The sequence below is a fragment of the Hemitrygon akajei genome, chromosome 13 (assembly GCF_048418815.1).
Source record: "Hemitrygon akajei chromosome 13, sHemAka1.3, whole genome shotgun sequence".
Classification (NCBI taxonomy): Eukaryota; Metazoa; Chordata; class Chondrichthyes; order Myliobatiformes; family Dasyatidae; genus Hemitrygon; species Hemitrygon akajei.
The window spans coordinates 59,146,240-59,172,769 of record NC_133136.1 but is presented as its reverse complement, the minus strand read 5'-3'; the positions used below and the strand labels follow the sequence as shown (position 1 = coordinate 59,172,769).

General features: G+C 43.2%; 1 protein-coding gene and 1 pseudogene across 1 annotated transcript in view; both read right to left on the bottom strand.

The window, feature by feature from the left end:
* Positions 1-26,530, bottom strand: part of gabra4 (gamma-aminobutyric acid type A receptor subunit alpha4) — a 47,395-nt gene that overhangs the window by 15,133 nt on the left and 5,732 nt on the right. The window lies entirely within an intron of this gene.
* LOC140738150 (5S ribosomal RNA) lies at positions 8,290-8,409 on the bottom strand (annotated as a pseudogene).

The following is a 26,530-nucleotide window of genomic DNA, read 5'->3' as shown; positions in this document are numbered from 1 at the left end:
TGAAAATTGCCACCATGAGGTACAGATTGGAGAATGTGGCTACAGGTATATGTAATTTGTTGACATACAGTGAATTTTAATCATTCTAAGCTTCACAGCTGCAATTTTTCACGAGTGATGGGCAACTTACGTTTAATTTAAGCTATTATTATGAGGTAAGCTCTTCTTATTTAATCTATTATAAGTGCAACAGATTACTACCTTTAAATATATAAATGCTTTTCTATCTAACAGAAAAATATTACATTCTAAAATGGCAACAAATAGTTCTAAGTCTTACATTTGTATTAACAAATGAGTTTCACAGAAATTTGAACCATAACAATAACAGAAACTTGAACCATAAAATAAATCTGGTGTGTGTGTGTGTGTGTGTGTGTGTGTGTGTGTGTGTGTGTGTGTGTGTGTGTGTGTGTGTGTGTGTGTGTGTGTGTGTGTGTGTGTGTGTGTGTGTGTGTGTGTGTGTGTGTGTGTGTGTGTGTGTGTGTGTTCATAAGTGTAATGCAGAGTGAGGAAACTCTACCAAAGTCATTGTTTTGCAGTAATTGACATAGAAAAATTAAATTCTCATTCAAATATTCTCTACCTGTTTTCTTTAAATAGGTTCAAGAGCATTGACGGTAATGGATTTCAATCCAAACAGTGTAGAGTTTAGAACATATATTCTAACCTCGATATATATTTAATAGATTTGCCTCAACTTAGTTCTTAACATTTTGGTGTATGAGGAAATTCAAGGTTATATGTGTAAGGGGAAGGGGGTGGCACAATAGTGTAGCACCATTACACTGCTAGCTGTGAGATCTGGGTTCAGTTCCTCTACTGTCAGCACAGAGTTTGTACATTCTCCACATGTCCTCTGGGTGCTCCAGCTTTCCCTACGTTCCAGTTCCCGGTAGGGTTAGTGAGCTGTGGTCATGCTACGATGGTGCCAAAAGTGTGGCGACACTTACACAAATGTGTATGTTTCAATGTACACGTGACAAATAACACTAATATCTAAATCCTTATAAGTTATTAAATTTCAGAATTAGGTAATAATTTGCAATAAACTGACGCAAGCTGATCCTGCATATATCCTATTTTGTCATTCAAAGCATTTACATTCAAAACAATAAATAGTGAAAGAGCTTCCATTTAAATTTGCCTTCTCGCCATGAGCAGTATTTAAATGTCGCTCTCTGGAACTATCAGCTACATTGGAGACAGGTGTGATACCTATAATACAAATCCGGAATTTAATGGTGTATCTGTGAATTCAGAGTTGAAAGGTAAAGCACAGTAAAGTAAGTGCATTGGAAGTATGGTGTGAAGAACTCATCAAGTACGCATTCTTTGGAGGAATTTAATGCTGGATCTTTAGAGCATGTAGGGTATGTAGCAAAGGGGAAATGCTGATGAATCTGTTGTTGGCTTCTTTTTATCACATCAACAAAAAAGCACCTGTCCTCACCCAAGAATATCACTTTGTTTGCTTCAGAAAACAGCAGTCCCAAAATATGCGTGTTAGTTCTGCTTCAAATACCTAAAAAAAAATCCTTGCCAATATTTTCAATAGAAGAATCTTGTAAGCTTTTGCACGGCTGCTTTTAAAACTTCTCGGAGTTTAGAGGGTACATAAATAAATCTCATTCATGTAAATGTAAAATACTTTTCAGCCCGACTTACTCAAATTATATATTCTGATTGAAGCCATCAGAGATGGATAAGGCAGAACTAATGGCTCTACTCCAGTTTTTATTGAGGTTTACCACAGGAGACTGGTTGTTTGGTATGTTAGATCTGGAGTATTGTCCAGAAGGTGCTCTGGAAGTCAGGAATAAGGTACAAATCATATGGTTACAGCCATTTTATTAGATGTACATCTTAGTACGTACATGGTCAGACAGGGTCAGCCTGCACCAGCGAGCAAGACAGGGAAGTAACAATGGAGCTGCAAATGCTGAGGACTTTCTACAGGAGCACAATTGAGAGCATCCTGCTGGCTGCATTACTGCCTGGTTTGGAACTGTACTTTCCTCAACTGCAGGACTCTGCAGAGAGTGGTGCGGATCTGTAGATGTGAGCTTCCCACTATACAAGACGTTTACAGAGACAGGTCTGTAAAAAGGGCCTGAAGGATCATTGGGGACCCGAGTCACCCCAATCACAAACCGTTCCAGCAGCTACCATCCAGGAAACGGTACCACAGCATAAAAGCCAGGACCAACAGGCTCTGGGACAGCTTCCTCCATCAGGCCATCAGACCAATTAATTCACGCTGATACAATTGTATTTCTACGCTATATTAACTGTCCTGTTGTACATACTAGTTATTACAAATTACTATAAATTGCACATTGCATATTCAGACAGAGACGTAACAAAGATTTTTACTCCTCATTTATGTGAAGGATGTAAGAAATAAAGTCAATTCAAATTCAAATTCAAAATATAACAAACTGCAGCAAGCTGTAACTGTGCTGGATGTAAAAAGCTGAAACTAACTGGCTTTAACAAAGGAATGTGAGCACTAGGCTTCCTTTTATACTCCAGACTGGTTTGGTCCAGCTTTGATAAGAAACCTGTTTAGCAGGTGCAGTATTTCAGTTCTGAAGACAAAGGAACTACTGAAATATAGAACCAATGTACTACAGGTTATAAAGGTTTACAGACTAACAGTTGATTATACAAACTTATAAAGATGCTAAAACTACGTTAAAAAAAAACACAATAAAAATAAACAATCTGAACCCTAGTCCAACATTTCCTCTGAAGGTAGGTTAGACAGGTGTGTGCATGGGGGAACACATTTTGCTTGCTAGGAATTTCAGTCGTGCGTAAAGCTCACATCTTCACATATCACTGAGCAGGCTACATGCAATGAAGTCTTTCCTTCTCGTGCTCTGCCATTGACAGAAGACAAACAAACTGTGTAGATAAAGAATATTTGTTGCTCAAGAGGATTTCTTGTCTGGGAACTTGCACTACAGAGCTGTACTCATTTATCTTTTATCACATGAGTCAACGCGACTGATCATTCTCTGCTTTGTCACTTGATTCTCTGAACAGGAGGAACGCTCAGGCAGGGGAGCAGAATGCTCTCCACTTCCACGCATTCACTGTCAGTATTAGGCATTTTCAGGTCAAACGCAGCCCTGTTAACTTGCAAGAAGAAGCTTTCTAATTGCCTTTCTGATGAAAGCATCCAGAGCTGCGCTGGACTGGAAAAGCTTTCTCCAAAATAATGACAGTCCAAACTTATTTTGCACATGTGCCTAAGGCCAACATCCATTATCCTCCATTAGCCTGGATTAGAGTTGAGCCTGGGGTACCGAGGTGAACAACCACTCTCTAAACCATTGAACCTTTCTTCAAATTCCAAGCTTGAAGTACCACAGTATCAAGAAGAAGGAATCAATTTGCTCCCTACTTATGCAAATGTACCCAGACAACCTAAAGATCAATTAAAAAAACACCTTGAAGAACACAGAACGTAGAATTGCACGTCACATGAATACACTAATTAAACTAGTAATTAAATGCCACTTAAGGTACTGTAAAAATAAAATCTCAGCTAAATGTTGTGTTTTTTTATTTATAGATGGTACAAAGATAGTGGGTAGAAAATCTAGGTTTCAAGAAATGTATCATCATGATTAGATTAGGCCACAGTGAGAAACCAACATAAAATTTGCCAAGGAAACCAAAATAAAATGCAAGGCTGAATACTGCTGCTCTGGTCAATGGTTCTGTTCAAGCCTCTGGCATTCAGCCATTCCAACTAAAATAAGTCTGAGAGTTATACAAAGGGATACAGCATGGAACAGGCCCTTCAGCCCACTGAATCCATGCTGTTCTTCAGGCACGCAATTTTACGCAATTTGTTTATTGATTCTAGTGTACTTGTTTGCTCTACTGTGAATGTCTACAAGAAAATAAATTGCAAGCTAGTATGTGGTGACATATACACACTTTGCTAATGAATTTAATGTGAACTTTGAACCTCCCAGTGTTGTCCAATGCTGGACGGCTGCGGCAGTACCCAATTTTGCTGGGATTCCACAGCATTTTTCAAGGGAAGATGTAACACCATGACAGGAATCCAAAACTCTAATGATTCCAATTGGAATTGTAAATGTGAAAATAAGGAGGCAAAGTTGAAGTCAGAAACATGAGAGATACTGGAAATTCTGAAATCCCATTCTGACATGTCAGTCCATTGTCTCCTCTACTGCCATGATGAGGCCAAACTCAGTTTGGAGGAGCAACACCTCATATTCTGTGTGGGAAGCTTTCAACCTGATGGCTTGAACATTGATTACTCTTGCTTCCAGTAATTTATTTCCCCTCCTTCCTTCTCTCCTTTTTCATTTGCATTCTAGTTGCTCTCTCATCTCTTCTCTTCTCCTCACCTGCTCATCACCTCCTTATTTTCCTCTCCCCTTTCTTTTTCTTTCATGGTCCACTGTCCTCGCCTATTAGATTCCTTCTTCTTCAGCTACTTACCTCTTCCACCTATCACTGCCCAGCTTCTTACTTCATATCAACTCTCTCATGCACATGTCTCCCCCCCCCCACTTGCCAGCTTGCACTTGCCCCCTCCCCTCTTCTTTTCCAGTGCTGATAAACGATCGTGGCCTGAAGTGCTCACTGTCTGTTCCCCTCCATAAATGAGTGCTTAACCTGCTGAGTTCCTCCAGCATTTTGTGTGTATTGCAAAGGTGAAGTCATTCTTTGTTTTATTTTAATATTTTAATTATTTCTAATTGTTCAATATGGTTTGAATTAATTTAATTTCTTAGTTTTAAATAGATGCATTTTTCTTGGTAATTATTTGCTTCACTTGAAATATTTTTTTAAATCTCTGCATATCAAAGACATTAAACTTCTGTTGATTTCAATGACAGCTTTGACAGAAGACATATCTAGGACTGGACCCCGCCCCCCACCCCAGCTTTCTGTCAAAGTCTTTCATGTATGTTTCAGAGTGAGATCTCAGTTTTACCTCACTGTAGCCTAGTACAAGAATGTGGAGGGGCAGTGGGATCACCTCTCGGCACTTGACTTTAGTAAATGTGTGCAAACAGGGTTGGAAAACCCAAGAGGTGGGTCGTATTTACTAAGATCTGCACCAAGATGGATGTGGTTTTCTCCTCTGCTTCAATTATGTGAATTTCTGATGCATAACATCAACAATTAGAGATGCTTTGCTTGGGAAGGGGTGGCAATGGTGCACAGCATGATGGAGCTAGAGATGTTGCTGCCAACACCAACTGACTATGGTCTTTCTACTAAGAAGTCCAAGATCTAGTTACAAAGAGAGGTCTCAATATTGAGACCCAACGAGGACAGCTTACTCACCAGCTTCAGAGGGATAATTGTATTAAATGCTAAACTGGTCGATAAACAGCACCTTGGCATACGTGGCACCGTTCTCCAGGTGAACAAGGTGGATTAGATGCAGAGGCTATGACATTGCTGTAACCTTATACAAATCCTATTTATCACCCTGCATTTATGCATACTGAAATCCATTTCCCACTTCTTGACCTGCTTCCTAAACTAACTTCCTGTAATCTACAGTAACCTTCTTCCCAATAAACACACATGAGCTCAACACCTTCTATGACTGCTTTGAAAGGGATAATAGAACTACAGCTGTGAGGATCCCTGCTGCATCTGATGACCCTGTGGTCTCTGTCTCACAGGCCAATGTCAGGCTGCCCGTAAGGAAGGTGAACCCTCGCAAGGTGGAAGGCCCTGATGGAGTATCTGGTAAGAATCTTAAAACTTGTGCCAACCAACTGGCAGGATTATTCAAGGTCACTTTTAACCTCTCACTGCAACAGTCAGAAATTCACACCTGTTTCAAAAGGCAACAATTATACCAGTGTCCAAGAAGAGTAGAGCGAGCTGCCTTAATGACTATCGCCCAGTAGCACTCATATCTAAGGTAATGAAATGCTTTGAGAGGTTGGTCAAGGATAGAATGAACTCCTGCCTCAGCAAGGACCTGGACCCACTGCAATTTGCCAATTGCCACAATAGGCCTATGGCAGACACAATCTCAATGGCTCTTCACATGGCCTTAGATCACCTGGAAAATACAAATACCTATGTCAGGAAACTGTTCATTAACTATAGCTCAGCATTTAGCACCATTATTCCCACAGTCCTGATCGATAATCCACAGAACCTGGGCTTCTGTATCTCCCTCTGCAATTGAAAACTTGACTTCCTAACCAGAAGACCACAATCTGTGTGAATTGGTAATAATACCTCTTCCTCGCTGACAATCAACACTGCTGCACCTCAGAGGTGCGTGTTTAGTCCACTCTTCCACTTTCTCTATACCCATGACTGTGTGGCTAGGAATAGCTCAAACACCATCTATAAATTTGCTAATGATACAACCATTGTTGGTAGATTCTCGAACGGAGATAAGTGGGGGTGTACAGGAGCGGGATATACCAGCTGGTTGAGTGGTGTTGCAGTAACACCTTGCACTCAGTATTAGTAAGATGAAAGAGTTGATTGTGGACTTTAAGAAGGATAAGATGAGGGAGCATGAACTAATGCTCATAGAGGAATCAGAAGTGGCAAAAGTGAGCAATTTCAAGTACCTGGGTGTCAAGATCTCTGAGAGTCTAACCCGGTCCTAACATATCAATGCAGCTATAAAGAAAACAAGACAGCGGCTATATTTCATTCGGAGTTTGAAGAGATTTGGTTTGTCACCTAAAACACTCGAAAACTTCTTCAGATGTACCGTGGAGGGCATTCTGACAGGCCACATCACTGTCTGGTTTGGGGAAGGGGGATTGGAGGGGATATGGCACAGGACCAAAAGGAGCTACAAGAAGATATAAAATTAGTCAGCTCCATCTTGTGTACTAGCCTCCGAAGTATCTAAAATACCTTCAAAAAGCAGTGCCTCAGAAAGGCAATGACCATTATTAAGGACCCCCATCGCCCAGGGCATGCCCTCTTCTCACTGTTACCATCAGAAAGGTACAGAAGCCTGAAGGCACACACTCAGTGATTCAAGAACAACTTCTTCCCTTCTGTAAGACAATTCCTAAATGGACATTGAACCTGTGAACACTAACTCACTTTTTTAATATATATTGTTTCTGTTTTTGCACTACTTTTAATCTATTTAACATACATGTATATCTTACTGCAATTGATTTACTTTTTTTTCTTTCTATATTATCCTGTATTGCATTGTACTGCTGCTGCTAAGTTAACAAATTTCACAACACTTACCAGTGATAATAAACCTAATTCTGTTTCTGATTCTGAACTTTTTATCATTATCAAGGACTTCACTCATCCACGACCCCCTACACCCAATGTTTGCTTCCTTCTTTTTCTTGACCAATGCTTCAATATCTCAGTAGCCAGGATTTCCCAAACTTGCAAGGTTGACCCTAACCAGGTGTACCTAACAGGGGCATGCTGCCCTTGGGATTCCGATATCACACTTGTAACAGCCTCCCCTTTGCCATTCATTTCATTCTCTTCGAACAGGCTCACCCATTCAACCTCTGCTAGTTCCTCCCTAATTCCTCCAAAATCAGCACTGGTCCAGTGTAGGACCCTAACCTGTGGATCTGACCCATCTTTTTCATTCACTGTCTTCAAACATTATGGTCACCAGAGCAAAAGTATTCCCTAACTGCCACTTCAGTAACTTGTCCTGTCTTGTCCTTAAGAAGAGGTCCAGTATTGCACCCTCCTGTGCAAGACCTCCATATACTGATTCATCGTTTAAGATCCGATATAAATTGACTCATTCCAGTAATGCCAATCACTGCACCCACACTAGATTACTTATTATCAAAAATTCAATTCTCCAGCTGCCGTGGTGAGATTTGACCTTGCTTTTTTTCAGATTATCAGTCTAAGCCTCGACATTTCTTGCCCAGTAGACAAGAGCTTCATTAGTGAGTCAGTTTTTAGCAGCTTCATTGTTAATGTTTCTTGCTGTATATATTCATTTGTTCAGTATAACATTCCAATCTTTTTAACTTTTCATTTTGTCCAGGACTTCATCAGGGAATATAGAATCTGACTGCCTGCTTATGCTTGTTTAAAGCCAAAATCATAGCTTTGATTTAGAACATAAAACATAGAACATTGAGAACCTACAGCATAATACAGGCCCTTCGGCCCACAAAGTTTTACCAAAGTTGTCCCTACCTTAGAAATTACTAGGCTTACCTATAGCCTACTATCTTACTAACCTCCATGTACCTATCCAAAAGTCTCTTAAAAGACCCTATCGTATCTGCAGAATATTTTAGCCTACAGCTCCTGGTATTCCCAGATGGTCTCCCATCCAAGTACTGACCAGGCCTGAGCCTGCTTACCTTCCAAGATCAGACGAGATCGGGCATTTTCAGGCTAGTATAGCTAGTATCCATCTCCACGCTCTATTTTACTAAGCACCATGTACCTATCCAAAGGTCTCTTAAAAGACCCTATTGTATCCACCTCCACCACCATTGCCGGCAGCCCATTCCATGCACTCACCACTCTCTGAGTAAAAAACTTAGCCCTGACATCTCCTCTGTACCTACTCCCCAGCACCTTAAACCTGTGTCCTCTTGTGGCAGCCATTTCAGCACTGGGAAAAAGCCTCTGACTATCCACACGATCAATGCCTCTCATAATTTATACACCTCTATCAGGTCACCGCTCATCCTCCATTGCCCAAGGAGAAAAGGCCGAGTTCACTCAACCTGTTCTCATAAGGCATACTCCCCAATCCAAGCAACACCTTTGTAAATCTCCTCTGCACCCTTTCAATGGCTTCCACATCCTTCCTGTAGTGAGGCGACCAGAACTGAGCACAGTACTCCAAGTGAGTCTAACCAGGGTCCTATATAGCTGCAACATTACCTCTCGGCTCCTAAATTCAATTCCACGATTGATGAAGGCCAATACACCATACGCCTTCTTAACCACTGAGTCAACCTGCGCAGCTGCTTTGAGCATCCTATGGACTCGGACCCCAAGATCCCTCTGATCCTCCACATTGCCAAGAATCTTACCATTTATACTATATTCTGCCATCATATTTAACCTACCAAAATGAACCATTTCACACTTATCTGGGTTGAACTCCATCTGCCACTTCTCAGCCCAGTTTTGCATCCTATCAATGTCGGGCTGTAACCTCTGACAGCCCTCCACACTATCCACAACACCGCCAACCTTTGTGTCATCAGAAAACTTACTAAACCATCCCTGCAGTTCATCATCCAGGCCATTTATAAAAATCACGAAGAGTAAGGGTCCCAGAACAGATCCCTGAGGCACACCACTGGTCACCGGCCTCCATGCAGAATATGACCCGTCTACAACCACTCTTTGCCTTCTGTGGGCAAGCCAATTCTGGATCCACAAAGCAATGTCCCCCTGGATCCCATGCCTCCTTTCTCAATAAGTCTTGCATGGGGTACCTTATCAAATGTCTTGTTGAAATCCATATACACTATATCTACTGCTCTTCCTTCATCAATCCTCAAAAAATTCAATCAGGATTGTAAGGCACGACCTGCCCTTGACAAAGCCATGCTGAATATTCCTAATCATATTATACCTTTCCAAATGTTCATAAATCCTGCCTCTCAGGATCTTCTCCATCAACTTACTAACCACTGAGGTAAGACTTATTGGACTATAATTTCCTGGGCTATCTCTACTCCCTTTCTTGAATAAAGGAACAACATCTGCAACCCTCCAATCCTCTGGAACCTCTCCCCTCCCCATTGATAATGCAAAGATCATCGCCAGAGACTCAGCAATCTCCTCCCTTGCTTCGCACAGTAGCCTGAGATATATCTCATCTGGTCCCGGTGACTTATCCAACTTGTTGCTTTCCAAAAGCTCCAGCACCTCCCCTTTCTTAATATCTACATGCTCAAGCTTTCCAGTCTGCTGCAAGTCATCACTACAATCACCAAGATCCTTTTCCATAGTGAATACTGAAGTAAAGTATTCATTAAATACCTCTGCTATTTCCTCCAGTTCCATACACACTTTTCCACTGTCACACTTGATAGGTCCTATTCTTTCATGTCTTATCCTCCTGCTCTTCACATACTTGTAGAATGCCTTGGGGTTTTCCTTAATCCTGCCCACCAAGGCCTTCTCATGGCCCCTTCTGGCTCTCCTAATTTCTTTCATAAGCTCCTTCCTATTAGCATAACCTTCTAGATCTCTAATATTACCTAGCTCTCTGAACCTTTTGTAAGCTTTTCTTTTCTTCTTGACTAGATTTATTACAGCCTTTGTACACCACGGTTTCTGTACCCTACCATAACTTCCCTGTCTCATTGTAACGTACCTATGCAGAACTCCACAGAAATATCCCCGAACAATTGCCACATTTCTTCCGTACTTTTCCCTGAGAACATCTGTTTTCAATTTAAGTTTCCAATTTCCTGCCTGATAGCCTCAAAATTCCCCTTACTCCAATTAAACACTTTTCTAACTTGTCTGATCCTATCTCTTTCCCATGCTATTGTAAAGGAGATAGAATTATGATCACTATCTCCAAAATGCTCTCCCACTGAGAGATCTGACACCTGACCAGGTTCATTTCCCAATACCAAATCAAGTACAGCCTCTCCTCTTGTAGGCTTATGTACATATTGTGTCAAGAAAACTTCCTGAACACACCTAACAAACTCCACCCCATCTAAACTCCTTGCTCTAGGGAGATGGCAATAGATATTTGGGAAATTAAGATGTCCCATCATGACAACTCTGTTATTATTACACCTTTCCAGAATCTGTTTCCCTATCTGCTTCTCGATATCCCTGTTACTATTGGGCGGCCTATGAAAAACACCCAGTAAAGTTATTGACCCCTTCCTGTTCCTAACCTCCACCCACAGAGACTCCGTAGACAATCCCTCCATGGCGTCCACCTGTTCTGCAGCCATGACACTATCTCTGATCAACAGTGCCACGCCCCCACCTCTTTTGCCTCCTCCCTGTCCTTTCTGAAACGTCTAAAACCCGGCACTTGAAGTAACCATTCCTGTCCCTGAGCCATCCAAGTCTCTGTAATGTCCACCACATCATATCTACAACTACTGATCCACGCTCTAAGCTCATCCGCTTTGTTCACAACACTCCTTTCATTAAAATAGACACATCTCAAACGTTCGGTCTGAGCACGTCCCTTCTCTATCACCTACCTATCCTCCCTCTCGCACTGTCTACAAGCTTTCTCTATTTGTGAGCCAACCTCCTCTTCCCCAATCCCCTGGGATTCAAGTGCAACCTGTCCTTTTTGTACAGGTCACACCTGCCCCAAAAGAGGTCCCAGTGATCCAGAAATCTGAATCCCTCAGCCACACATTTTTCCTCCACCTCATTCTATTCCTATTCTCATTATCGCGTGGCACAGGCAGTAATCCCGAAATTACTACCTTTGTGGTCCTGCTTCTCAACTTCTTTCCCAACTCCCTGTAGTCTTTTTTCAGGACCTCTTCCCTTTTCCTACCTATGTCATTGGTACCAATATGTACCACGACCTCTGGCTGTTCTCCCTCCCACCACAGGATATCTTGGACACGATCTGAAACATCCTGGACCCTGGCACCTGGGAGGCAAACTACCATCCGACTTTCTTTCCTGCGTCCACAGAATCACCTGTCTGACCCCCTAACTATAGAGTTCCCTATCACTACTGCCTTCCTCTTCCTTTCCCTACCCTTCTGAGCCACAGGGTCAGACTCTGTGCCAGAGGCATGGCCACTGTTGCTTCCCCCAGGTAGGCTGATCCTCCCCCCCCCCCCCCAACAGTACTCAAATAGGAGGAATTATTGTCAAGGGGTACAGCCACAGGCGTACTCTCTAGTACCTGACTCTTCCCCTTCCCTCTCCTGACTGTGACCCACTTGTCTGTCTCCCATGGCCTCGGTGTGACCAGCTGCCTGTAACTCCTCTCTATCACCTGCTCGCTCTCCCTGACCAGGCGAAGGTCACTGAGCTGCATCACCAGTTCCCTAACTCAGTTAAGGCTTTTAAATGCAGGGGAACAAGAACCACCTTAAGAAGTGAGCCAAAATTTTTTTTTTGTTCTAATTACATTCTTTTTTGTATAATTTATGTTAAATTTATATGGTTTTGTTATATATCTGATGTTATGCACCTCTGAAGCTACTTCAAGATTTTTATTGCACCTGTGTGTATGCGTACCTGTGTATATGAAAATAGATGTACCTTTGATGTTCAACTTCTTGACATTCCCAAATCTGAGAATTTCCTTGGTATTTCATGAGAAAAACAGGTATATTCACCGGGCAATTACGTTGTGAGTGCTAAACAGATGGATTGGTTGGAAGACGGGACTGTAAGCATTCAACAGCAAATGTGGAAGCATGGTAAAACAGAGCAGATCATCCGGAAACAGAAACTGTGTCAGAACCAGCTGATCAATTGTTCCTTTCTCTAACTGTTGAATGTACAGATATGTGAGGCGGAAACGCTTCAAAATGACATGTGAAAGCTATCATTACAAGCACTTATTTAGCTATTCCTCAAGCTGGTTAGGATAGTAAGGGAACTAATAAATTATCTCTATAAAATTTTTCACTTTCACCAAAAGAAATCTTGGGACCATGTTTAAATGTCGAGTAAAGTGAAGATCTATTTACTGCTATTTCCAGGCTTTTGCATTTCCATCCTTAGTGTCACAGAGAGATTTCCAAAATTTGGAAACCAGAAGAAGATGCTTAACTTTGGAAGCATATTAAGATCTCCACTGCAAAAATTAAACTGGAGTGCATGGTGATGAATGTTATGAGGGTAATCATGCAAGTGCACTTGAAAATATGTCGTAACATGGACAGCTATTTTCAGTCTGCTTGTGCTCAGTAAAATTCCTGTGGCTGTTGGTAAGGTTGTTCAGATGCAGCATTGAAACAAATCTCAAGCTATTTTAGTCAATATTGGGTCTAAGATTTAATTTTGAACATATTGACACTCCTGATCAAAATTGCAAAAAGCAGTGCACCAAGTTAGCATGCTGCTAATTACTATATCCCGATTAGATAGATCAACATTCCCACAATCTCAGTTAACTTCAGTTGCTGAGGTATCACGATCATGGTCAAAATTAGATAGAATCATGGATCACAAAAACAAAAACATGTCTGGTGGTAAATACTTCAAGTCGCAAAATAATTTAATCTATCTGGTAATCAAATACTCTGTATAATACATACTCAAAACTGTTGAAATGTAATTCCAATAACCGCCATTTTTATTTTCATTACCTGTAATTTCCAGGGTGAGAATCTAAAACTTTTATTTTTGTGGAAGCATGAAATGAGTTATTGAACATCCACAAAATGTCCCAGTCTTTAAAACTTTTGTGCATGTTTGCTGACTGGTGTCACATATAAAAAAATTGTAAATTAGGTTAAAATGCTTATTTATTGTAATAAACCTCTAGCAATCAAACAGTTAGCAATCTTAAGAATACCAGTGAATATTTTTAAAAGAATTGTTTAAATTACTTTTTTAAAACCTTGACTAATTGCACTGGTCGGTAGCTGATTTTACATTTAGCAATTTGGGAATTAATTTAAATGAATCTCAAAGGAAAGGCATTTCTCAGAACAGGGGGAACTTCAGTTAAATAGAAACTCTACCTATTGTAATTAACAAACACATACTCCTTCAGCAACTTCTAAATATTTCAATCTTCATATCTATGCTTCGTGAACACCTTTTGAATATAGCGGTTAAGCATTTCATACACTTGCTTCTTGAATTGAGTGAAACTTGTTCCTGCTACATTTTCAACATAGCTTTTGTTTCTATAATTAAAGAACAATACATAGGGCTTCCTGCATCAATGAAGCTGTTGATTACCTTTCACCTTTTTGCTGAATTGTTGTGTTTCCATCCCATTAGCAATGCATTGTTAGATTAGATTAGATTAGTTTCAACTTTATTGTCATTGTGCCGAGTACAGATACAAAGCCAATGAAATGCAGTTAGCATCTAACCAGAAATGCAAAGAATAGTGTTATTTACAAAATAACTGTGAATAAAAAGTAAGTGCTATAGCACACAAATATAAAAGTACTGAGACAGTACAATATGGGTGTAATACTGCTTAGCGCTGTGATGTGAGGTTCAGCAGGGTCACAACCTCAGGGAAGAAGCTCTTCCTGTGCCTGCTGGTGCGGGAGCGGAGGCTTCTGACGTGCCTACCAGATGGGAGTGTGGCAACCCAGTTTCTGCACAGGTGAACTGGCTCACAAATAGCCAGCGCGCAGGGGGAGACTTTGATAATGCACCTCTGATGTCATTTCCGCCCGGAGAGGGCGGGCGCTAGGGATTAAATGCCAGCGCCGCGAAGTTTGAATAAACTAGTCTTGAAACGACTTACCGACTGCGTGTCGTTATTTCAGCGCTGTGTGTAGCACATCACTAAATTGGTGACCCCGACGGTCCAAACGGGATTTGGACCAAAGATGACCGACTCTTCATCTGTTCACGCAGTTTCGCTAAAACTGCCGACTTTCTGGACGCTGCGACCACGCGTGTGGTTTAGCCAAGCAGAAGCCCAGTTCCTGATTCGGCAGATATCCTCTGATTCCACGCGTTACTACCACGTGGTGAGCGCCCTTGACCAGGAGACGGCCGCCCAGGTTGCGGATTTCATACAGTCGCCCCCGGAAGAAGGCAAATATGAAGCATTCAAAGCGCTGCTCATTGGGACCTTTGGCCTCTCACGGCATGAGCGGGGTGCCCGCCTGCTTCACCTGGATGGTTTGGAGACAGACTGCCGTCAGCATTGATGAACGAGATGCTGGCCCTGGCTGACGGACACAAGCCCTGCCTCATGTTTGAGCAAGCGTTCCTAGAGCAACTGCCCGAGGACATACATCTGCTGCTGGCCGACGCAGATTTCAGCGACCCCCGGAAGGTGGCGGCCAGGGCAGACGTGCTGTGGAAAGCCAAGAGGGAGAGCGTGGCGTCCGTTGGTCAGATTACCAGGCAATGCGCCCAACAGTGGACCAGACCAGGCCCGGCAGGGGGGCGCACAAAACACAGAGGCAGGAGTGAGGAGGCCAGTAAACAGTGGTGTTTCTACCACCAGCGGTGGAGCACAGAAGCCCGCCGTTGTCGCCCGCCCTGCAAGGGCCAGGGCCAGGGCCAGCTGCCGCTAATGACTGTGGCGGCAGGCCACCAGGACAGCCTCTTGTACAAATGGGACAAACAGTCGGGACGCCGCTTCTTGGTCAACACCGGAGCAGAAATCAGCGTTTTGCCCCCGACGGGGTACGACACCCGCAACAGGAAGCCAGGACCCACCCTGAGGGCCGCAAATGGCAGCACGATATGGACCTACGGCACCCGCACAGTGCAGCTGCAGTTCGGCACCAGCCAGTTCACGTGGGACTTCACACTGGCCACCGTGGCCCAACCACTCCTGGGAGCGGACTTCTTGCGAGCTCACAGCCTGCTGGTCGACTTGCAAGGGAAAAGACTGGTACATGCCGAGACTTTCCAGATGTTTCTCCCTGGGTGAAGCCAAGTTGCCGGCCCCACACCTGTACTCCATCATGCTGTCGGACAACGAATTCACCAGAATCCTGGCAGACTTTCCATCGATTCTGGCACCGCAGTTCATGGCAGCCATGCCCAGACACGGGGTACAGCACCACATCCTGACCCACGGACCACCCCTCCACGCCCGCGCATGAAGGCTCCCCCCGGAAAAGCTCCGCATGGTGAAGGAGGAGTTCAAGAGGATGGAGGAATTGGGGATCGTACGGAGGTCCGACAGTCCATGGGCCTCCCCCCTGCACATGGTGCCCAAAGCAGCGGGGGGTTGGAGACCATGCGGCGACTACCGCAGACTGAACGAGGCTACCACTCCAGACTGCTACCCCATGCCACACATACAGGACTTTGCAGCAAACCTGCACGGGGCAAGAATCTTTTCCAAAGTAGACCCTGTCCGGGGATACCATTAAATCCCGGTGCACCCTGAAGACATCCCCAAAACAGCACTCATCACCCTGTTCGGCCTGCTCGAGTTCCTCAGAATGCCGTTCAGCCTGAAGAATGCCGCACAGACGTTCCAGCGGCTAATGGATGCAGTGGGACGCGACCTGGACTTTGCGTTCATCTATTTGGACGACATCCTTATAGCCAGCAGTAGTCGCCAGGAGCATCTGTCCCATCTCCGCCAGCTCTACTCCCACCTGAGTGATTTCAGCCTCACGATCAACCCGGCCAAATGCCAGTTCAGTCTCGATACCATCGACTTCCTGGGCCACAGGATTACCAAAGACGGGGCAACACCTCTGCCCGCCAAGGTAGACGCGATCCGCCACTTTGCCCGGCCCAACACGGTCAAAGGCCTGCAGGAGTTTGTTGGTATGGTGAACTTCTACCACCATTTCCTCCCCTCAACAGCCCGTATCATGTGCCCTTTGTACACCTTGATGTCGGGTAAAGGCAAGGACATTACTTGGGACGAGGAGGCCGCGGCCGCTTTCGTTAAAGCCAAGGAAGCCTTGGCAGATGCCGCGATGCTGGTGCACCCCAGAACGGACGTTCCGACCGCCCTCACGGTGGACGCATCCGACACAGCAGTCGGTGGGGTGCTGGAGCAGCTCATCGAGGGGCGCTGGCAACCCCTGGCGTTCTTCAGCAAGCACCTACAACCACCCAAACTCAAGTACAGTGCTTTCAACCGGGAGCAGTTGGCACTGTATCTGGCAATCCGGCATTTCAGGTACTTCTTAGAAGGCAGGCCGTTCGCCGCGTTCAGGGACCACAAGCCATTGACCTTCGCGTTCACGAAGGTGTCTGATCCCTGGTTGGCTCGCCAGCAGTGACATCTGTCCTACATCACAGAGTACACGACGCACATCCAGCATGTCTCGGGAAAGAACAACGTCGTGGCGGAAGCACTCTCCAGACCAGCTGTCCAGGCCCTGACCCTGGGGGTGGACTCAGCACTGGCGGAGGTGCAGCAGGCAGACGACGAGATGCCCAGCTACAGGACCGCAGTCTCGGGTTTGCAGCTGCAGGATTTTCTCGTAGGCCCAGGTGAGAGGACCCTCCTGTGCGACGTGGCTACTGGCCAACCTTGCCCCATCGTCCCGGCAGCCTGGAGGCGGTGAGTTTTCGACTCCATACACGGTTTGGCGCACCCATCTATCAGGACAACCGTCCGGCTGGTCTCCAGCAAGTTCGTGTGGCACAGACTTTGCAAGCAGGTCAGTGAATGGGCCAGAACGTGCACGCAATGCCAAACAGCCAAGGTGCAGCGGCACACTAAAGCCCCACCGCAGCAGTTCGAACCCACCCACTGGAGGGTCGACCACATTCATGTGGATATCGTGGGCCCCCTACCAGTGTCCCGAGGAGCGCGGTACCTCCTAACTATGGTAGACCGGTTCACGAGGTGGCCAGAGGTGGTTCCGCTCACCGACACATCTGCCGATTCCTGCGCCCGAGCACTGATCGCAACCTGGGTAGCACGCTGCGGGGTACCGGCCCACATTACCTCCAACAGAGGCGCCCAGTTCACCTCCAGCCTGTTGGGATCGCAGCTACACCACACAACTGTCTACCACCCACAGTCGAACGGACTGGTGGAATGCTTCCACCGTCACTTGAAGTCGGTTCTCATGGCCCGCCTGAGAGGACCTAACTGGGTGGACGAGCTTCCCTGGGTCCTGCTTGGAATTCGCACAGCGCCCAAAGAGGATCGTCGGCCGAGTTGGTGTACGGCGCACCCCTGGCCGTCCCGGGAGAGTTCGTACCAGCCCCAAGGGGGCAAGAGGAAGAACCCGCAGCAGTCCTGGACAGACTACGCGAAAGGCTCGGCAACCTGGCCCCCATACCAACTTCACAGCACGGACGGACCCCGACCCATGTACCCAAAGACCTGCAGGACTGTAAGTTTGTGTTTGTACGAAGAGGCAGACACGGGGCACCGCTACAGCGGCCGTACGAGGGGCCGTTCAAGGTGATCAACAACAATGGGTCCACGTACATTCTGGACATTGGGGGGAAAGAGGAGGTTTTCACGGTGGACCAACTCAAACCGGCCCATGTGGACTTGGTGCAGCCGGTCAAGGTTCAGGCACTGCGGCGCAGAGGCAGACCTCCCAAACAGAGGCTGATCCAGACTGTGGACATTGGGGAGTGTATCACCAGTTCTGTGGGGGGGGGGGGGGTTATGTGGCGACCCACTTTCTGCGCAGGCGAACCGGCTCACAAATAGCCAGCGTGCGGGGGGAGACTTTGGTAATGTACCTCTGATGTAATTTCCGCCCGGAGAGGGCAGGCGCTAGGGATTAAATGCCAGCGCCGCGAAGTTTGAATAAACTAGTCTCGAAACGACTTACCGACTGCGTGTCGTTATTTCAGCGCTGTGTGTAGCACATCGCTACAGGAGGAGAGTAAAAAGTCCATGGTTAGGGTGAGATGCATCCTTGATAATGCTTTTCGCCCTGCCCAGGATTTGCAAAATATTGTCACATACCTACAGGGCTATAAATTCTAAAATTGCGGTAAGATCAAGAGGGAAATTTCTTTCCATTAGAAAATCCCTTCAATTTAATCTTTATATTCCTTTTGAAAAAAATATGGACCAAATACAGGCACATAGGACTAGCTTGGCGCCACTGTGGTTGGCATAGATGAGTTGGACCTTAGGACCTGTTTCCATGCTGTAATGCACTAATTGTTTATATGTTTTAATATTGGTAACATTTTATTATGTTTAGTTTGTTTTGGTAAGTGAAGTCTAAATTGCTCTAGATATATGCAATTAATAATCTCATTGATAGAGTATACCTGATTATTAAGGTCATCTTTTTACACTCCTTACGATGATCATGAAATTAGTATAATCTTTTCTGGATTTCTACCTCTGCCACCCAATCCTGTCATTTTTCAACATACATTATTTACAAATTCTCAAGCAATAGTTAAATCTAGTGTCCATTTTCAACATTGCGACAGGCAGCAAGCCACAGAGTCATCCCAAAATGCTGTCCTGTGTGGCATGGTAGTGCTGTGGTTAGCACAACGCTCACAGTACAGGCGACCGGGTTCAGTCCCTGCTACTGCCCCTAAGAAGTCTGTACATTCTCACCGTGACCACATGGGTTTCCTCTGGGTGCTCCAGTTTCTTCCTACAATCCAAATACATACTGGTCGGTAGGTTAATTGGTCATTGTAAATTGTCCCATGATCAAGTTGGATGTAAACGCGGGGATTGCTGAGTGTATGTGGCTCAAAGGGCTGAAAGGTCCTGTTCCACGATGTACCTCAATAAGTAACAACTGTGGAGCTGCCTCAATACTTATTACCAATCCACTGCCATAATATATTCATTCTGATCTGCTACTGCTATATGCTGCTAGATGTAAATTCTTTTTTTCGTAATTTTTTTTTATTGAAGTTCATCATCAGACAAACATTTCCATAAGATGGGAGTTTCTTTTTAAATTGAGTCTGCAATTCCTAAGAAGCAAGATGTTTCAAATTGTTTATACTCTGATTCATTTTAAAAAGTACAAATCTTTTCTGTCTCTTCCATAGTTCAAAAAAATAAATCAAAATTGATCAGATCTCAAATACTTAGAAAGTATATTTTATAAAAATGCATGTAAAGATTTACAGAAAGGTATAAGACTGTAGCATTCTTCAAATAATCAAATATAACCTGGACATTCTTGTTCATTAATTGGGTGCCCAAATTCTACACAATGATCGCAACAAATTATTTTTGCTCTGTTCAGCTACAGAGTAAAATAAACTTGAAACCAACCAACCTCCATTTTCAGTAATCACGTTGAGCAGTGCACCCAGATGGATTACTGTCACTGCCATTTTAATGCCAATGCTTTAAGTGTATTTCTGACATATCACATTAAAAGAAAGATGGTAAAAATCAAAAATCCCATTTTAGAGGAAATTAAAAAGTGAACAAGTTTTATTGGCTGGATGAATAAATATGAATAACCAACACTGAAATTAAGTCAGCCTTCTGAAATCAAAATCAAAATCATCTGCAGAAACATATGATCATTTTTGTGAAAGAACATAACTTAGACCTCCAACATGACTTAGTGCAAGAACAGTCCATATTTAACAAGTCATTTTGATTCGCCAAAATGAAGTAACCAGGACATATCTTAAATGTGACTATCTATTATTTCATAATAAGCCCTAGAGCTTATACAATTTACACCAAAATGGTTGGAGGAATGTGAAATGTGAGTAGACAATGTGCCAGTTTGTATGGGTGTCAAATGAGACATACATCAGAGACAGGGTGGACTGAAGCATGTTTATACTATCCCCTCACACCCTCATCTTAGACCGACAAAGTTCTCCCTCACTAGGAAAGGCTGGAGCAATGGAATTATATTTCAATATTGTAATGAGAAAAATATTCTTCTGACAGTGCTTTGTGGATTATTGGAGTTCTCTACCCCTCAGAGCTAGGAAAGCTGAGTCAGTAAGCACAGTTGATGGAGGCAGACTGTTTCTGGTAAACAAGTGGAACAGTGGAATTGAGGCCAGGGTCTTACTGATTGGCTCAAGAGACGGTGTGGTCTTCTCTCCGCTTCTTATTGCTTATATACTTATGTTTGCAAAGTAAGTTGGTCCTGAAGGCAGCTAGTTGTCGGCAGGCTACAAATGAACAGCCTACATCCAAGTGCAGTCTATTGGTCCTCCATGAGTCAGCTGCGGGTTGCTACCAATAAGAAGTTTCTTCAAACAAAAAAAATGCTAACAGAGATAGAATCCAGTAGAAAAGAATGTATTTCTACCAGCCCTACCTTAAAATCATTATTGCTGAGAGCCACCACATGCCCCACCCCTTTTGGTGAGATCTGCCACTAATCCAACATATTCCACTTTCTTGCCACTTCCTTCCCGATCACCACTTCCCTCACTCCTCATTCCCCATTACAATTATTTCCTCCACTCCTCTTCCTGTCAACCTCCGACTGTATTTACAACTCCACTCCCAATAGTCCTCAGTGCAAACCCATCGACCTGCATGTCCCATTCATAAAAAGGGTAATGTTGTTGCTGTTGATGGTGAAAATCAAATGGTCCTTGTTGCATGGGAAATCCAGAAAATACTAATTTAAGAGTATAGGCTTGTGGTGGGATTGGGAAGTGGGGATAGTCAAAGGTTATCGATTCCTCAGGATGCACACTGCACTGAAGAGCTCATTTTATTAATATTGAGAATAAGACCCTTACTAAATTCCTGTTCAGAATCAGGCTGCCATGCTCTTTGAAAGGGACAGAGGATTATATAGCCAAACAATTGACCTCTATCAAGCAATAAACCTTTCTATGCATTGTTCAACCTTTATGAAGCTACAGTAGCTGAGCTAGAATATGCATATGTGATGACAGATGGCAAAAGTTGTGTACACTGTTCACTTCTAGGCATGTTTTACATTATTCATGTGGCTCTTGGAAGCTTGGGATCCTGTCCAAGTCCTATATCCAAACTGAAAAAAGCATAAGAAAAGCCGATTTATGTGAATTATAATGTGGAAATTATTTGTACCTGTTTTGTGACATTGTTGTGCTATTACATGTTACTTTCAAATGCTCTGATGTCCTGGAAGGTTTTCAGCTGCATATGTAAGTAGTTTGACTAAATCACAGGCCCAGAGTCAAAAATGTATGGTCTACATCCAGTTACATGGCCACAATTGGGAATATAAATTGGTCAGATATCCCAGGTCTTTGAAAAGAAAGCAAGATTCTCTTGGTTCATGACAGCATGAACAGAAACCAGAATGATAGGGCTCTGAAGGAAACCACCAGCTACCAAGCGTTTGTACCTCTGAGTATCTCAGATTTCTACACAGCTGTGGCCAGAAGTGGAAGTTCATGATTTGCTGGAGGTCAGATGCTGGTACGTACATTGGAATCCAGTAAAAAGGCAGGCTTTGCTGAATAGGAATGTCCATCTACATCACATCCAACTGTCAGCTCTACAGAAGGAAAGGATGGGACATAAAGGCTATTTGAATCAAACAAAGGTATTTCAAATGGGGTCATTGGCCATGGTAGAAAAAGGGAAGGCAGACATATGCACTCCCTATTTTTCTTTCATTTACAGTACCTCTTGTTAATTATTTGTGCCTTTAATTAAGTGTCACCGATATGAAAATTGTTAAAAGCTTTAGACACCTAGCAAGTAGTAAAAACAAACATCAAGAATTCAGATTGCAATACTTCAGGATGCACGGCCTGAGGCCCGCTTACCACTCAGAGCCTGCTCCACCTCTCCTGAATCTGCCAGATGCAGACTGGCCCAATCTAGAAAACGTTCAAGCAGACGAGGACCAAGTCCAAAATGATCTAGCTCAAGATGTTTCATCTGACTGATGTGACTGCACCTTCTAGCAGACTCCAGGAGTGGGACTGGTAAAAGGAGAATCCATTTGCCAGGAAGCCGCTACCCCATTTTATCCATTCTTAACACTTAGTCACCACAAAATTTTGAACAAGTAAATTTGTTGCAAGAACTTACTTTCCTCCACTGTTAAGATTCTGCTCAAAACTTCAATGAAAAATTGATTCATTGATTTTAATAAATAAAAGTGCTTTTATGTTTCATCAAAAACTATTTCAGACAGTCATATCTTCAGTAATCAGAATTAATGTCAAAAATCAAATACATAGACTTAGCTTCCAGAAAAGTCAATATTTAATTTTTAATTCATCCATTCTACTCCACAGTATTAACAAACAGCCAATCAGTAAAGTACTACCTTGTAAGAGCTAAAAAGGCCTTTGAAAAATGAGACAGCTCCAATATAGATTAAAAGTTTAAAGTGGCAGAAAGACATTTAATAGCATAACTGGAAAATTTATAGAAGTGGAATGTGTAGCAGTATTAGCATATGGGAGGATAAAAACCAGAGCAAACTGGTTAGATCAATTGTACACTTCCTACACTTATACTGCAGTTGTTTCAAACATAGAGGAGAAATCCAAACATGAGAAAATCCTCTCCTTTACATTTCTCCATTCCATTTTCCTCCCTCACCTTTTCTCCTTACATGCCTATCACCTCCTTCTGGTGCCCCTCCCCTCTCTTCCATGGTCTTCTGTCCTCTCCTGTCAGATTTCTCCCTTTCCAATCCTTTATCTCTTCCACCAATCTACTTCCCAGTTCTTTACTTCATCCCTCCACCTCTCCCAGTTTCACCTACCACCTTCCAACTTGTATTTCTTCTTCCCCTCCCTCCACCTTCTTGCTCTACCTTCTCTTTTTTTTTCCAGTCCTGATGAAGGGTCTTAGCGCAAAACATCAACTGTTTACTCTTTTCCATAGATGCTGCCTGACTTGCTGAGTTCCTGCTACATTTTGTGTGTGTTGATAGCAAGGAAATATTGGGAGTACTGTTTGGAGTTCTGATCTACATGCTACAAGAATAATAATAAAATTTCAGGAGACCTACCATAACTGAGAGGAACTGGCATAACAATAAGAAAAGATTGGAGGACTAGATTACTCTTCCCAAAAGAGGAAACTGATACTCTTGCTCCCAAGTGTGGTAATCTGATAGTTGTTTAGATTCATAACCAGAATTAAAAGGATAGATATAGAAGAAATATTTTCTTTGTTGAGAAGAGAATTAGGAGCTATTAGAACATAAGACCATATGATATAAAAGCAGAATTAGGATATTTGGCCCTTCAACTCTGCTCTGCCATTTCATCATGGCTGATCCATTTCCCTCTCAGCCCCAACCTGCTGCCTTCTCCCCATACCCCTTCATGATCTGACTAATCCAGAATCTATCAACCTCTGTCTTAAATATACCCAATGACTTGGCCTCCACAGCTGCCTGTGGCAATGAAATCCATACATCTACCACTCTCTGGCTAAAGAAATTCCTCTGCTTCTCCATTTTAAATGGATATCCGTCTATTTTGAGGCTGTGCCCTCTGGTCTTAGACTCCCATCATAGGAAACTTCCTCTCCACATCCACTTTATCAAGGCATTTCAACTTTCAGTAGGTTTCAATGAGACTTCCCTCCCCCATTCTTCTGAATTCCAGTGAGTACAAGCCCAAAGCCATCAAACACTCTTCATGTGATCATCCTTTCAATCCCAGAATCATTTCTGTGAACCTCCTTTGAACCCTCTCCAATGTCAGTACACCCTTCCTTATACAAGAGGCTCAAAACATCTCACAATTCTCCAAGTGAGGCCTCACTAGTGCCTTTTAAAAGCCTCAACATTGCGTCCTTGGTTTTACATTCTAGTTCTCTCGAAATGAATCTGTCTTCCTCACCACTGCCTCAACCTGCAAATTAACCTTTTGGGAAACCTACACAAGGACTCCCAAGTCCCTTTTCATCTCAGATTTTTGAATTTTCTGACCATTTAGAAAATAGTCTACCCTTTTATTTCTTCTACCAAAGTACAAGACTATACAATTCCCTACACTATATTCCTTCTGCCATTTCTTTGCCCACTCTTCTAATCTGTCTAAGTCCTTCGGTAGCCTCTCTGCTTCTTCAACACTACCTGCCCCTCTTTGTACCTATCTTTGTATCTTCCATAAGCTTGGCTACAAAGCCATCAATTCCATCATCCAAATCATTGACAATATAACATAAAAAGAAGTGTTCCCAACACAGACCCCTGTGAAACACACCAAGTCACTGGAACCAACCAGAAAAGCTTCCATTTATTCCCACACTTTGCATCTTGCCAATCAGCCAATTCTCTATCCATGCTAGAATCTTTCCTGTAATACTATGGGCTCTTAACTTATTAAGCAACCTCATGTGTGGCACCTTGTCAAAGGTCCTCTGAAATCCAATTACACAACATCCACCAATTCTCTTTTGTCTAACCTGCTTGTTATATCTTCAAAGATTTTTAAAAGATTTGTCAGGCTAAATTTCTCTTGAAGAAACCATGCTGACTGTGGCCTATTTTACATTGTGCCTCCAAGAACATTGAAATCACATCCTTAAAAATCGACTCCAAGATTTTCCCAGTCACTGAGGTTAGACTAACTACTGCATATTTTTTTCTTCTTCTGCCTCTCTCCCTTCTTGAAGAGTGGAGTGACTTTTGCAATTTCCAGTCCTCTGGAACCATGCCAGCATTCATTGATTTTTGAAAGATGGTTATTAATGTCTCCACAATCTCTTCAGCCACCTCTTTCAGAACACTTGGGTGTACACCATCTGGTCCAGGTGACTTATCTACCTTCAGACCTTTCTCCCTAGAAATGGCTTCACTTACTTCTGCCCCCTGACAATCTCACACTTCCAGCAGCATGCTAGTTAAGAATGGTGCAGAATACTTATTCAGTTCATCCACCATTTACTTGTCCCTCATTACTACCTCTCCAGCATCATTTTCCAGTGCTCTGATATCCACTCTTGCTTCTCTTTGACACTTTATATATCTGAAGAAACTTTTGGTACCCTCTTTAATATAATTGGCCAGTTTACTTTCATATTCCATCTTCACCTTCTTTATGGCTTTTTTTAGTTGCCATCTTTTGGTTTTTAAAAGCTTCACATTCCTCTAACATTCAACTAATTTTTGTTCTATTACATGCCCTCTCTTTGACTTTTATGTTGGCTTTGATTTCTCTCAGCTACAGTTGCACAACCTGTCTTTAGAATACTTTTTCTTCCTTAGGATATATTTATTTGGCACCTTCCAAATTGCTCCTAGAAACCCCAGCCATGCTACTCAACTATCATCCCTGCTAGTATTCACTTCCAACATATTTTGGCCAGCTCCTCTCTCATGCCTCTGTAATTCACTTCACTTCACTATGAGGATGATGCATCTGACTTTACTTCTCCTTCTTGTAGGCATTCCACAAACATTCCCTCTTGGGATCCAGCACCAGCCCAATTTTCCCAATCTATCTGCATGTTGAAATTCTCCAAGACTATTGTAACATTGCAGTTTTGACATGCATTTTTTATCTTCCGTTGTAATTTGAAGACCAAATCTTTGCTACAGTTTAGGGGCCTGTATATAACTTCCATCAGGGTCTTTTTATCCTTGCAGTTTCTTAGCTCTACCCACAATGATTCTACACCTTCTGATCCTATGTCACCTCTTTCGAATGATTTGGTTTAATTTTTTACCAGCAGGGCTACACCACCCCTCTGCTGACCTGCCTGTCCTTTATATGCAATATGTATCCTTGGACGTTAAGTTCCCAGCTATAATCTTTTTTTGGCCACAATTCAGTGATGCCCACAACATCATATGTGCCAAACAGTAATTGTACTACAAGTTCATCTTCCTTATTCCGTATACTATGTGCATTTAAATATAACTCCTTCAGTCCTGTTTTCATCACACTTTTTTATTTGGACCCCCTTTTACACTGTAATTCATCCTGTTGACTGCAATTTTGCCCTATCATCAGCCTGTCTTTCCTCAGAGTCGCAGTGCACACTGCCTCTGTTTGTAAATCAACTACCCCATCCTCATCCCTATCA